We start from the raw sequence: 8,443 nt of genomic DNA, 5'->3' as shown, positions 1-8,443 counted from the left end.
TTTTTTGTTTTGGTCAAGATACTTATAAACACACTTTCATTCATTTACAACCTCCAAAACACCAAAAAAAACCCCTATATATGCTGAGTGCAAGTACAAATTAGCCGAATTAAGTCAAAATGAGTTGAATTTTCTGCCATAATACTTATAAATATATCCTCATTCATTTTCAGCCTCCAAAACATGTGAAAGGTTGCATTTTGAGTAAAAGAAAATATTCTCGCACATGAACCAAAATGTTTTTCGCCCATGGGAGATGTTTTGAAGTGTAGGAGGCGCCTGCCTACGGATGAGAGAATTGCGGTTCCAATCCCGCTTCGTAAAACCTTTGCATTGTGAATTTAATCTTGAACGATATTTCTCAGTTGATTTCAAACACTCATGTATAATTTGAATGTTAATGTTCATATAAAGTTCGGAACAGTAAACCCGGGAAGCGGTCTAACGAAAAGTAAAACCTGCCCCGCCAAAACAAAAAAACCCACCTCAAACGCGGTTGTTCTGGGAAAAACAAGAGATGACCTAATATATAGTGAGAAGCACACTTTACGTTTATATAATCGCTCTAAATTAGCAAAATTAAGTCAAATTGAGTTGAATTTTGCGTCAAGATATTCATAAAGGTACTTCCATGCAGTTACATCCTCCAAAACATTGGAAAAGATGTACGTTGAGTAAAAGTAAACATTCTCGTCCATGGGCCAAATGTGTTTCACCCATTGGCGAGATTTTTTAATATCGCTCTGATTTAGCGGATTTTTCAAAATCGCTTTAATCGCGAAATTCAGTTCATAGTTAAGTCAGAATGAGCTGAATTTCATGTCATGACACTCATTAATATACTTTTATTCATTTACAAACTGCAAATTGCTCTGAATTAAGTCAAAATGGGTTGAAATTTCTGTCATGACACTCATAAATGTGCTTTCATTCATTTACATCCATCAAAACACGTGAAAAGACGTATTTGGACTAAACGCAAATATTCTCGCCCATGGGGCAAAATGTTTCTCGCCCATGGCCGATATGTTTTGAAATCGCTCTCAATTAGCGGAATTATGTAAAATGAGTTGAATTTCGAGTCATGATACTTATTAACATACCTTCATCCATGTTCAACTTCCCCAAAATGGTAAAAAAATTCATTCATTTACAAATTGTAAAACACGGGGGACAAAGACGTGTATTTTGAATAAAAGTAAATATTTTCGTCCATGAGCCAAAATGTGTTTCACCCATGGGCGAGATTTGTTAAAATCGCTCTGAATCAGCGAAGTCAAGTCACTAGTAGCTGAAATTTGTGTCACGATGCATATAAACATACTATGGGTCACTGGGCGAACGAGTTTAAATCTTGAGTTTTCGATTTTTTTTTCTCAGTTTTTCAACCTTAGCACATATTCATAACAGCTGCTGTGTATTTTTGTCAAATCCCTTGTGAGACAGTGGACATGGTGCGGAGAATTTCTAGACTTGTGAGTCAAGAATTAAATTGTGACGTGCTATTTGCATCTTGAATTTGTTTCTGTAATCCATGTGTCTTTGGTCCCCTTTGCATAAAATACAGACAAATAAGAAATCGTGCTTGCATCTCTCTAAACGTGCTCCAGATTAATTTCTTCAGTTTGTCTTGTATCATGCCTTCGTTTAAACCTCCTTTGATGTGCACCTGTCATTGCTCATCAAAATAGTCTTTATTTGGTTCACACGTACGCGAATACATTGGTCTTATATGTTGCTCTTCGAAATCTTCATCATCGTCGTCGTCGTCATCATCATCATCATCATTTTCCATTTCAGGACATTGGTTATCGAGTAAATGTTTTGGAAAGTTGTGGTTATTGCTAAAATAGTCAAGACAGAGGATATGGTCTCTTGACAGAAGAGAACTTGCCGTCTTCCTCTCACTTCGGTTAAACTTGTGGTATCCCAGGAGGACCCACTGAAGACTTTCCAGGGCACCAGATTCTTTTGTGATTTTGCATATCCAATGGGACGACATCGTAAATGGGGAGGTCTGGGGGATTTTAGATAAAAACAAGTAGCCATAAAGTTTCTGGATGGCCCTTTGAAATGGTTTCATGAAATAATTTTAACGTTCCTAACACATTTGCCTCGCCAAAGTCATGATGGGTTGTTTATCGATGGGATATTGAACGGAAGCAGATAAGGACAGTTCCGTCATTGTGTAGGATCCATGCTTCTCTTTTAAGGTTGAGAGAGTACTATGATGACTACCTTTGGTGAAAGGATCTGTAATGTGTGGTTCTTTGCTTACTTTTGTCACTAAGTCATCAACCACAGCGACATTGACAACACTGGGGTCCAGAAACGCATCCTTTTCTAGATCAGAACTAATGCCTTGCTGAAATTCAACTTAAGGATAAACACAGGTTTGAATGAATGCAAATGTTGCAGAGCCATACATATTCTAACCTATCACCTGGTACAGCTTGTAGAAAAGCATATGAATATCTGATAGCTCAAAGTCAAGTGGAATACATATTCGGTTACTGTATGCAGCAGCTGTGGCATGATCTTTCTGTAAACAACATTGGGCATACCGTTCACGACGTCGTCTCCAGACTCTATGCCTGCTGTCCGCGAATCTCGGTGTAAACCTGGATTCATCGCTAAAGATGACTCGATTCAAGTCTCTCTGGGTCTATCGGAGGTGACATTGAAATGGTGACACTTTGCTTTTTCCTAGACTCGAAAGATAGGGATCCCATTTCGGATACGAAGATGTATTATCAGAGAAAAAGTATTAATTATTTTTATAAAAAATACATTTTGTGAAGTTTCTTTTTTGACTCAGTATAATCATGTTCTACCAATCATCGGACAATGTTGACTTCTTTCTTTGTGTGTTTGTCGTACTATTCTGGTGGACGCATAATAGAAGCTACAAAATCCTTTCTAGAAGACAACTGTGCTGAAAGAAAAGTCTATTTTAGACCTGTCCAATATACTATATACTCTTAAATAATAGTACTTTCAATGTACGACTGTCGAAATTGCGAGAATAATAATGGATGTTTTGGAATGCATCACCACATGGATTTCATTCAAAGCAAAGCTGTTCGTTCAGTTATTCCCCTTGTTAAGTGACTGGAGTAGGACATGAAGATTTCAGGTTTACAATGTTCAGTCAGCAGTGTGTGATTTGAGCCTGAAAACCCTGACCATGCATAGATGCAAGGAAATTATCAGAGATAATGGTCTACAGTGATATATCGACCTGTCTGAAAACCGTCAAAATTCATAATGACACCCCACGCACGTGTAGGAGGCTCCCACGTTGTGCACGTGTTTCCCATGCATTGCGTTTGTGTGTGGTGATAACGTGAAATGATGCTGCATACACAAGACGAATGGCATTGCAACGTTCCTCAATAGGTTTTCTTTCTACCATAATTCAACGTTCAAGTTCCGGTGCTTTTTTTTGAAGAACATAATATATTGCTGGATTAGCCATGAGTGCTGTGTCAAACAATAAACAAGCAATCTCTATTGATTATGTTGAATAATATACCCGAAATGTACAGCTCCTTTGGGCCATGAATATGGAGCTTTAGATTTATGACACAACACTTTCACTTTGATCCACCTTACATATCTTAACATCGGCCTAGTTTCAAGATCAAGCCGACGAGAATTTCATTTCTTATTCAAAGCCCAGGGGAGGCTGGTGACAGTGACAAAAGGGGATGACGTCATTGTGTAGCGCAGTGCATACACGCCGTCTAGTTGTCAAATACTGTAGACAATGAAGTCATCAGTGTTTCAATCATTACAGCTGACACACGTCTATCCTTGCTTGCTTATTTACGTGATACAGTCACCTGGTCCCAAGCTCTCTCCTTGACAAAGCTATTTCAACATTTTTCATTAACGTTGCAGAGTCAACTGGTATGAACTGTTATGTTTTGTTAGTCCAGCAGTTGTATACATTTGCCATAGTCGGATGCATGTGCTCAGTGGAACATGTCAACAGCCATAAACATTTCGTCGCCTGAAAACCAGAGTGTTCCATGTCACTAAAACCTAGTTTGGAGATAATGGACTCCAAACATTGAAATGCGACTTTTTTACCAATTGTTAACAATTGGTGAGTCACATTAAGATGTAAGGATAAAGACAGTGTTCTTAATCATTCAAAACCTTAATTCTGCCAAATTGAATAGGCATAATTGATTAATTGTCATTTTGTGTGTGGAGATAGAACATTCACTTTACATGAAAGTGGAGTTTCGTTAAAACCAAAGTGTTCCAAGAGCATATTCTAGGGGGAAATGTGCATTAATGTTGATGTAATTGAACCATTACTATGTTTTTCAGGTGTTTGCAGTGAATTTCAAATTACATATATTACACAGACTATGAACAATTATTAACATTCCTTGCAGAGACTAAATAGGGGTCTCTGTATTCCATGAAACCTGTTCCGTTCCTCAAGCATTTTTGAAGTAGACTAGTAGAGGTCGTTCTGTTTAAAAGCCACTATTTTCAAAGACAAAACAACAGCATCATTACAGAACATTATTTATTTGACAAAGTATCAACATCAAAACAGAAACTGTTGAGGTTTAACCATGAACACCTCATTAACATTAACAGTAAATGTTGTACTTTCCCTGAGCACCTTTAAGTTGTACAAAGATTAGCACTGGTGGATGACATCATAATAGAAGTGCATTTCATTAACTGGACGGTGTAGGGTTAATATATTCTTTATGAGAACTCATTGCAGAATGAACAACTAAGCATGACAAGTGAGACAAGTAATTTGAAGGATTTTGTAATTGTAACAAAAATATAACATTTTAAAGGGCGCATGGAAGATATACGTGAATGAATCTGTCTATAGCATTGATATCCTTAACTTATTTCAATAAAGCCTCGAACAAGAAACAGTACATGTTCAACAGCTAAGAGAAAGACATTTCGAGATATCAACTGCATTGACTCCATGCTTACTTCTCCATCTTGTTTATGAATAGTGGATGCTCTTGTGGTATAGTGTTTTACCATGCTCATCTGAAATGATTGATAACAACACTATTATCGATGCAGCAACGATCAATTAGAATTTCCATGTAACAATCTTGATAACAACTACCAAGAAAAAAGAGAATGCTGGAATGAAATATTTCTAACTAACTAACAGAACAATGAATAGAGTTCTAAACGCCAACCATTCATTACTGATCTAGAAAACATGATCCATGAATTTCGCATTGCTTGGATGTCTGTCAGTTTCTCATATATACTAACGAGGTCTCATTTTGGGGAGAAGTCCAGTCATGAATTTCTTGTCAACAGGATTCATGAACTTCAGCATTGCACGGATGTCCTTGGCCTTCTGATCTGTCATGCTGAAAGTACTCATGGAGGTTTTGACTTGGGACCATTGGTCACTAGGACTCCGCGTTGGTGATGACAGTCTTCTTTTATTTTCTCTGGGACCAATGCAGACCATTGTCATTTCCTCATCGAATGATGTCTTGAACTGAATTGTAAATGGCTCCTCGTTGGTGCTCAAAATAGCTTTCACTTTTGTAAAGGGCACTTGAGTGAAATTCAAACATCTGGAAGCTTCAATGTACTTTTTGAAGTGATTCTGTCTCAGCTGAATGATATCGAGGGGATTCCGTTCAGTTGCCAACTTCATGCATCTTACGATTCCAAGAGGACTATAGACATCTGACCGTTTCAACTGTCGTTCAATAATACTGTGTATTGCATCCACCTCCTGAATGCTAGAATGTCCAGGCTCACAGAATTTCTGTTCAATGCTTTTGATATTGTGGTTTGCCATAAAATCTTTCAGTGCAAATGTAATTCCAGCATTTCTGTTTTGCGCAACACAGGAATCTGACCAAAGGGTGATGTGTTCTGGGTGGTGCTTTTCCACTATCTTGGTCAATATGGATATTAAGGCACTGGTAATTTCATTCGCACCTCTTCCTGCTTGTGTTTCATTCCAGATTGCGCAATATCCCTGGGAATCCAGCGAGCAATGAGCAGTTAAGTTATACACGCTAAGTTTTCGACGGTAAAAGAAACTTGAAATGTTTGCCTGTGGACAACTTAAGACATTTTCCAGATCAAAGCATACAACAAGTTTTTCACGGTCTTAACGGTCTCTGTCACGTTCCTGCTTTGTTGCCACCTTAGACTGGAAGTGGGCCAGGTATTCCGCCCTCAGTTCTTCATCAACATCGTCATGTTTAGACTTCATGTTATATTCTTCACAACGGTCACAGCGGTCTTTCTTTGGTACATGGAATGTAAGGTTGAACTCTTGGTTGAAGATGTTTCTATAGGTGTGGATCAACACTGCAGTCCTCGATTCCAGTTGGCACTTTTCACGATAAAGACGATACATAGTGGAAAGTGATAAGTTTTGAGCGAGATATTCCTTACGTGAAGATGCTCTACAGTAATGTGATTCCACTCGGGGGAATGAATTGATGTGGTCACGGACCCCTTGTTTCTGTTCTGGAGGTATTCTGTCTCTTGTTGATTTACCCCTGCAATCACCACCCGTTGGAACATTTGTGTTTGGGTCAACTTTGTTCTCAAAGAAATAGGAAACTCTCCTCTGTGAGATACTTAATGCTGTCAGATAAAACTCCTTGCAAACACGATATTTGTCGTTCCCATTAAACAAATGATACGCGTAAGCAAATGTCCTGCTATTTTGACCATCTACTCGACTTCTCTTCTTTTGTTCTCTGTTTATTGTTTTGGAATAAAAATGGCTCTTTTCACTATCAGACAGGTTCCAGAAAGATTGAAAAGTTTTTTGTCTTTGTTCTGGCGAGAGCTTCTGAGCACATTTAAATTTGCATTTACCCTGACAATCTTTTGTTGTCTTCACGTTTTTAGCCGTTACTTTCCTCCCGCTCTCAGACACATACTCCTTTCCTGACTGCCTCATCCGCTTTCTGATTGATTTTTTCCAGTTATTTTGATTTCGCTTTCGTTTTCTGCTCCGTCCTTCATCCGATGCTGGTATGGACGATTCCACTGGGTTCTCTTCAGAAATCTCGTTGTTGTTGTGATCTGAAGTGGCAGTTTGCTGCGCTGTAACATTCTTTTCGACCATCACATTATTTGCTTCCTCTTCCGATTCCAGTTCCGATGTAACAATTTCATAATCTGGGTCGAGATCCTTGCAGTCTTCCACACCTTCAGACAGAATATCAACTGAGTGCAAAAGGGTTATTTCAGATTCGTCAGTGACAATTAGATCACTCTGCAAGTCGATGACGGGTGAAACTTCCAGTAAATCACATTCTGTCTCAACCTCATTGTCAGAATTATTAATTAGAGTTAATACTTTGTCTAATTCAAATATGGCAGACATGATGCGTATATCATTCAGGCCTTATTGTAATTCTGCAGTCAACAAATTCATCAGTGACAAAGTCTTGGAATTCCTGAAGTGAAACACTTTCATCTAAAGTTAGATCAAAGAACATCAAGGACTCATGGGCCTCGCACATCAAGTCCAAACATTCATTCAATGTAAACGTCACACCAATGGCTTCCAAGTTAAAACATCTCTTTGTTCCCCTGAAGATGTCTACAAGTGTAGAGGGTTGTATGCAGGTGTGGCTGACATTTAAATGTTCAAGCTTCCAACATGACCTGATCACCTGAAAATCTGCGTCAATTAGATTTTTGCACTTTTCGAGGCAAAGGAGTTCCAGGTTAGACAGACTCACAAGAAATGACAGACTTGATATCTGCAAATCTGTCAAATCAAGCCATAAGAGCCTCTCAGCCCTGACTAGTCCTATGGTAAATGTGTAATCTACCGCAGCAGGGCATCCATGAACAGTCACATCGGCAAAATCAAGACTCTCAAAATAATATGATGTGCTCAAGATTTTGTTAACTTGCCCAAGACTTAGATGTGTGTCACAAGGAAATGAAATGTCCTTCCATAAGGTTCTATTTCCCTTTAAAAGTTGCCTGAAATGCTTGCAGGTTTTGCTAACAATACATGCCAGATCCGTAATTGGTACAAGTGACAGGATGAGGAGGAGGATTTCATCTGGAAGAAACAGTAGAGGAGCTGCTTGATTCTGAAAAGAAAGTGATTGAAATTCTAAAAAAAAATTATCAAAGATAGTCAAATTGAACTTGACACCTAATTGTTCCATATGCCTTAAAAACAACTGGAATATGCATAATACATTCAGAACTGCCTGAGATCCAAAGTGTTCTATCTCCAATATTCATTTTAAGAAGATTTTGTCAACAACAGAACTTTTAATAGCACAATAGATTGAGGTATGTGTTGTCTTCATGCATTAAATAATCACTTGGTTTTAATTTTAAGTTTGCCATATGTCATTTTTTGGGCACAAATCAATAAAAATGTACTTACCATGTCCACATGACTTGCTCTGTATTGTCAATGCCAAAT

General features: G+C 38.2%; 1 pseudogene; it reads right to left on the bottom strand.

The window, feature by feature from the left end:
• Positions 1-5,272: 5,272 nt before the first annotated feature.
• On the bottom strand, positions 5,273-7,375 carry LOC137282229 (uncharacterized; annotated as a pseudogene).
• Positions 7,376-8,443: the final 1,068 nt, after the last annotated feature.

This window comes from Haliotis asinina, chromosome 4, assembly GCF_037392515.1.
Source record: "Haliotis asinina isolate JCU_RB_2024 chromosome 4, JCU_Hal_asi_v2, whole genome shotgun sequence".
NCBI lineage: Eukaryota > Metazoa > Mollusca > Gastropoda > Lepetellida > Haliotidae > Haliotis > Haliotis asinina.
This window is presented reverse-complemented; position numbering and strand designations above follow the sequence as displayed.